We start from the raw sequence: 7,741 nt of genomic DNA on the forward strand, positions 1-7,741 counted from the left end.
AACTTAGGAAGATAATTTTTATATCTAAGGATATGTCAAATATGTTTTCTAAAGAGTAAGATTTATTTTTTAAACACAACAAGAATTTATTTGAAAAGCTATTTCTCTAGGACAGCTAAATAAAATAAAGTACTGTAAGTGAAATAACATACTGCTTTGTGTATCATAGACTTGTTGATTTAAAATATTTTTGACACTTAAATATTTTAAGACATAGATTGTAAGCAGCCAAATGATCTAGTAGAATAAAGTATCACATTATAAAATTGAATAGTTAAACTTTTGGTACATTTGTTTTAAAGTACAATAAGTTGAATTTGATTGTTTTAGATATCTCAGGGATAAGTACAAAATTCCATTACTACTTCATTATCACATCCAAAGTAATAAACATGTCACGCAAAAACACTTTTATAAACTTACACATATATTTTTCACAGCATTCACAAAAGGAAAGAAAAAAGTTTGCATATACCTAAGTAATTTTGAAATAAACCACATATTATATATAACTGGAATAGAAATGAAATTACATGATTTTCTAAATAATCTGCATTTTCCATTTACATATCAAATAAAATAAAAGAGGAATTTAGACTCATTAATTCTGTAGACAGAAAATATTGCTAATACTCAATTAGTAATATTTGACAGACTTCTGGTTTTAAAATCCAAAATGTACTGAGCTAGAAGCACCATTTCCATCCTTAGAAGAAAGAAAAAGGAGAATCTTCAATATAATTACTTTCTTTGACTTGTCATAAAATTGCCCATTAAGAACAATCATATAACCCGAAACCTGGGGAAAAGTAGATGAGTGCAATCAGGAAAAGTATCCAACCATTTACTTACCTTGAGCAAACTCATTAGACACCATATAAGCTGATAAATTTATTTTTTTAATAAACTGCCAAAGGTAAGAGTAGGTGTATTAGATTCCTACTGTTGATAAAACAATTTATCACAAACTTAATAGCTTAAAACAAAACTCGTCTATTATCTTACAATTCTGGAGGTCAGAAGTCCAAAATTAGTCTTACAGGCTAAAATCAAGTTGTTGGCAGAGCTGCATTTCTTTCTGAAGCTCCAGAGGAGAAGTTGGTCCCTTGTCTTTTCCAGAAGCAAGATTGTATTCCTCGACTCATGGTCCTTTCTCCCATCTTCAAAGTTATTCACCCCGATCTCCACTTATTTCATTATATCTCCTATGCATCACTTTGACTCTCTTTTCTCTTTCTTATAAGGATCCTTGTGATAACATTGAGCCCAACTGGATAATCGAGTATAATTTTTCCATCCTAAACTCCTTAATTTATTTGCCAGCTAATATTAAGGAGTATTTACCAATTACTTCTTAATTTATTAACTGCCAGGTAATTAACATAGCCACAGTTCTAGGTGTCAGGTTATGGGCATCTTTGGGAAGCCACTATTAATCCTACCCACAGTGGCATAGTGTAAGAGTTTGAATCCTTTGAACACTGCAGATATAATGCATTTTATACCCTCTTCCAAGTTTATCCTCCACTAATCCCACTAGGCACTCACAAAGAAGATAAAATAGAATCCCAACAAAACTTTTCTTGTGGTGCTGGCTTGGGGAGGAGAATAGCAATCACTACTGAAACTCTGTCCAGACCCTCATGCTTTCCCTCTCTCCCTCTCTTGCAAAACAAATATTAATCTACAAGGGGAAGAAGAGTAAAAAAACTATTACTTTAGGGCACCTATGAGGGAAAAAATGTATTCCTCTGGAGAGGCAAAAATGTTAATACCACAGTTGGAAGAGAGGCAGGTGTACTTGTGAAGATCACACCATTGAGATTCAAAAATAGAGCATACTTAAGGCTTAATCAGAACAGTAGAGAATAAACCTCTCCTCTGTTTCCCACATCCAGGCTATCAAGTGTTGTGTAAAACACAAACAAACAAACAAAAAACAAAACCAAAACAAACAAACAAACAAACAAAAACCCCAGAGGAATGAATATATGTTTGAGAGGTGCAAAAGATAGATTCCATTTGGGGCACAGCACAAAGTAAAGACTCAAAGCCAAGTGGAGGAGGCATTCAGAAATTAACCTCCAGAAATGCAGTCTATGGGTATAATTAAATAATTGTCAAATGGAATAAAAATATATGACACATATATATGCTCTCTGAAACAACCACCTTAACTATAAATACATAAAACTGAAATATATAAGGATAAACAATGTTATACAATGCAAAATAATCAAAGAAAATTTGAGTAGCTATATGAATATCAAACAAAGTGGACACTAGAACATAAAATGTTTTCAGGAATAAAGAGCAACATTATTCTTCATGAAATAATAAAGAGACCAATTCTACAAGACATAATTATCTTAAATGTTTGATTAGAGCTTCAAAAAGTATGAGGCAAAAATAGAAGTTAATGAATAAATAGAGAAACTTACAATTACATTTAGAAAATTTAACACTTCTGTCTCAGTAATTAATAGGAGAAGCATGCAGAAAATTAATAAGGTTATGATGACCTTGATAAAACTATCAACTAATGCGACATAATTGATGTGTATAGAACACTCGACATATCAACAGTGTAATACACATTCTTCTCAAGCTCACATGGACTATTCCTCAAGACAGGCCCCATTCTGGTACTGAAAATTAACTTACAAAAATTTAAAATAATAAAAATTCTACAAAGTGTGTTCCCATGTCACAGTGGAATTAAACTATAAAATCAATAATAGAAAGATAAGTAGAAAAACTCCAAATATTTAGTAATTAAATAATATACACTAAGCACCACATGAATCAAAGGAGTCTCAAGAGAAAACAAAAGAAAAATTTTTTGAACTGAGTAAAAATTAAAATACAACCTATTAATATTTGTGCAATGCACAGCAATGTAAAAGAATAAAATCCTGCCATTTGCGACAGCACAGATGGACCTAAAGGATATTAATCTAAGTGAAGTAAGTAAGACAGGGAAAGACAAATACTAAAATACTGCATGATTTCACATATATCTGAAATCTAAACAAACAAACAATAACAAAAATTGAACAAAGCAAAATAAAAACAGACTCATAGAAAGAGAGAGCAAGCAAATGATTGCCAGAGGGGAGGAGAATAGGGGATGGGTAAAAAGGGTAAAGGAGAATATAGTCAATAATATTGTGATAATTTTGCACGATGACAAATGGTTACTAGACTTAGTGTGATATCACATAGTAAGGTATATAAATGTTGAATCACTATAGTGTATACCTGAAATTACTATAATAGTTTATGTTAACTATACTTTAATAAAAACATTAAAAACTAGTTCTATGACATTCTGGAAAAGACAAATTATAGGAGCAGAAAACGTGTCAATAATTGCCAGGGACGAGTGTGGGGAAAAGAGCTGACTACAAAGGAGCAGCAGGAGGAACTTTTGAGGATGATGGAATTATTGTGTGTAGTATGGCAGTGAAAGGTACTGTATAGCTCAATGCATTTGTCAAACCCATAGAACTGTACACCACAAAAAGTGAATATGACTGTATGCAAATTTTTGAAAAAAGTCAACCAAATTGACAGAGGAGAGGGGAGACCCAATACAAAATGCAGACTGTGGCTAACGTATCTAGCTATATTATGAATATGTGATATAGCCATAGCAAAACAATTGAGAAATACAAGAGCTGACTGAAGTAACTCATAAAATGTTGTTTTGACTCAATAGTAGAAGACGAAAGACAAAATAATTGAATGCAAACACTATGCCTTAGTTAAAAAGCTTAGAAGGTTTAGCAATTCTGAAACTACTATACATATGTATTATTTTTAAATAAATAATTAAATATAATATAGATAATGTGAGCCAAGTTTCTCACTGTAAGAGAAAGAAGTTATACATAAGCAAAGGAAGAATGATAGATGTGGTGTTGGAGATATCAGTAAGAGCATATTTTCATTATAATGTATATACATATGGATGAATACAGAAATGAATATAGTTATGTGTGTATATATGGCTTAGTATACATACATTATATTTCCAAACCCCATATGCCAAGAGAGCCTAGAAGCAGCCTCTGCACTAACAAAGAAAACACTTAGCACACATATTTTGGTTTCTCCAATTAAAGGAACCAAGGCTTTTTTATTCTTCAATTAAAGGAAATAGCTTCTTAGAGAAATTGCTGTGGCAGGGAAAATACACAATGATCCTGGAATAATTTATGGTGCGGAAAGTAAGGTGGTATTAAAAATAAAAATAATAGCAACAACAACAACAATAATAATAATAATAAGCATAAGCAGAAAGAGGAGATGATGAGGAGATTACAGCACAGGAGTCAACTGAAAAAAGCTTCCACTAGCTAAAAATGAAACAACTTGACCCATAAAATAAACAATGATTGTCTTGGATTATAACTCAAATAATGCAGTTATCCCTGAATCTGTAGTAATATAAGTAAATAATTCAATACATAATTAAATGAAGGGAAAAAACACAACTCTTTATTACTGAAGAAGCCAATTAATACAGAAGGAATGAAGTAGAAAATCACCATTAGAACACTGCAGTAATAATTGTTGCAGACAGGATGTATTGAGGAATACTAAAATTAACAGGAGAAACTTTAAAGAGAAACACATAATTTGCATAGACTCAAAGTTTCTCCTTCAAAATATTTATTACTTACTGTGGTGCTTTTAACATGTTCGCAAATTCTTTGAGCTTACTTACCACTTCTTGAGTGTGAGTTAGGCTTAGTTACCCACTTCTAATAAATAGAGTATAGCAAGAAAAGGAAAGAAAAAAAAAGAGCAATTCTACAGTGAGTAGAAACCTAACAGACACTGCCCTAACCAAGAGGTAAAGGTTAACATCATCAGAAATAAAAATAGTGATATCGTGTATTCTCTAACATAAAGCAAGGAAAGGAACGCATTGCTTCCATGCAATGCTTTCACAAAATTCATATCCTCAGTCAGCTCATGAGAAAACATCAGATGAAACCTAATTGAGGGATTTTGTTTTATCAAACAACTTAAGAGTATTCTTCAAAAATCTCAGGTTGTGAAAAACAAAGAAAGATGAAGAAAATGTCACAGATTCGAGGAGACAATGAATACATAACTATATGCAATATAATATCCTAGATTTGATCCTGAAACATTAAAATAGAAAACACGTAAGTGGAAAAACTGGGAAAATCTGAATAATGTCTGTAGTTTAATTAATAGTATTGTATCAGTGTTAGTTTCTTAGTTTTGACTATTTTGCCATGGTTATGTAAGATGCTAATATTAGGGGTAGCTAATATGGAACTGAGTGAAGGATACGCAAGACTATCTTTACTATTTTGCTACCTTCTCTGTCTAAATATATTTCAAAGTAAAAAGTTAAAGATAGATTTTATACTTAAGAGAAGATTTCTAGAATTATGCCATAGGAAAAATAACACATGACATCAGAAATAACATATGACATTATACATACCTATTTAGTATATAATATCAAGTGTTTTTAGGAATAATAATCATATAGGGAATATATTGTTTAAATGTTTCATTCCACATCTTTTTTTCCCCCATTTTTAAAATGTTGATTATAATAAGCAAAATATACACAGAGAAAAAAATGTGGTAAAGAAAAAATAAAATTCAAAAATTGATCATTTTAACAATTTAATTTTTGAAATAAATCTTGCAATAGTATGTAATAAATATAGAATTAAACTAAGTTATTTACTGTGTTTTGAAGAAAAAAATTTACTAGCCTACCCTCTCAACACACAATGATTATCTGTGTGAGTCTTTGGGTATTAAGCAGGATTAATGCACTCACTCCACTTCCCTACAAATGTTCAGTCTGTCCTAAAAATAGATAATAGATGCAATGCTGTTAGTTCAGTGTATGCAATTTTTGGTTGCTTGGTGTGTAGAGGGTGAAAGGTAAGACAAAGCATGAAAAAATTTTTCTTGGTTGTATGTCAATATCTATAAAAGTAGTAATATATTAGTTTTGAAAAAGTCTTAGTTTTTTTTTTTTTTACCAATGTCAAGAAATACATATAGATAGGTACATACATATTGTATATTTTTTTCTTTTTTAGGAAAATAACTATTTCAACTTCAGAATGCATTATATTTCAGATTCCAGTGGTATATATACATAAACAAAGATTTTTTTTAATAGAACAGAGTGTACTGTTACTCATTTCAGTATGTTGTATAATTCAGAATTATTAAATTAAAGGTATACTTAAAATATATATATTTTTAAATATTTGATCATTCTTTCAGTCATTCATTTAGAATTTATTAGCTGCTAGCTTTTTGCATTTGTAACAGAGATTCTGACTTCACATTCATTATAGTCAAGTTGAAGACACAATGGGACATGCATAAGGACAATGTTCATGCTTTTTGAAGCACAAAGGAGTGGAAACTCACCTAGAGGAAAAGGTACCTCGGATGAAAATAATTTTTATTGAATACATATAAAGCAGCACTTTTAAACTTTAATGTGAATGCACATGATCTTGGGATCTATTCAGTGTGAATGCACATGATCTTGGGATCTATTCTGAGTTCTGGCATGTCTACCCAAATGACTCCCATGCTGGTGATGTACAGCCCACAGTTTGAGTAGCAAGGATATAGCACACACATGTTTATAAATCTACCAAGACAACCTCCAGAACACTGATAGGAAATTATCCCAGTTTTTCACACAAAAACAAGAAAACAGACATGTATAAAAGGGAATGGGTGTCCCCACTAGAGTTTACACTCCGTGAGGGCAAGGATTTTATCTGTATTGTTTCTGCTATGATTCTGGTGCTCATTGCAATGCTTAGCAAATGATAGTCATTCATAATAATTTTTGAATAAATAGTTAATTCATTGAAATAGGCTATCATATGGAAGAGGGAAATAGTGTCTCATGTAGTAATTATAGAGCTTTATGCTTCAAAATTATGAAAGTCAAGTATGAAAGTCAGCTATTTATTATTAGAGTTTATAGGATGCTAAAAGAATAGGATGAAATAGTTTAGCAAATATATAAAAACTAATAAGCAAAAAAGTCTTTTGAGATTATAAAATTTTAAAATATGGGAAAACCTAACTAAATTTAGCCAGGAAAAAGAAAAGAATGTAAACAATTTTTGGAGTGAGAAAGAGTTAATAGACCCACTACATAAAATATATAAAAAATTGTTCTTTTCTGTTTATACTTTAAGGAGAACATACATATATGTTTCTGCATGTACACAATCGCTTTTTCTAAGTTCTTATACTAAATGTTTTTAAAGAAATGTCTACATCATCAGAATATTGTAATCATCATGGAGTAATTTACTTAAATCAGTAAGTAAGGTCCTGGCACATAATAAGAGTTCAATAACTTATTATTATTGATATCCATAATTAATTAAAATAATATAAAGTAACTCATTGCTTAGATAAGTAGGTAACTGTGAGGGGAATGTAAAAGGCAAAGTATTTAGGGAAAGGACATTTTATTTTGAGTCCTGGTTTCTTTGCTAATGACATGTGTGACCTTGAGCAACCCGATAGATTATTATGGATATTTAATTAAATAAGAAGAAAAAGGTTTTACAAGCTCTACAGTGCTAAATAAATATTAGTTTGTATAGGCCTAGAAAAATAGAGAATGTTTCTTAATTTTTTAAATTTCATGATATTCATGTCAATCTATGAAGATTTGCTGAAAACCATACTGAGT

The sequence above is a fragment of the Pteropus alecto genome, unplaced genomic scaffold (genome assembly GCF_000325575.1).
Source record: "Pteropus alecto unplaced genomic scaffold, ASM32557v1 scaffold185, whole genome shotgun sequence".
Taxonomy (NCBI): Eukaryota; Metazoa; Chordata; class Mammalia; order Chiroptera; family Pteropodidae; genus Pteropus; species Pteropus alecto.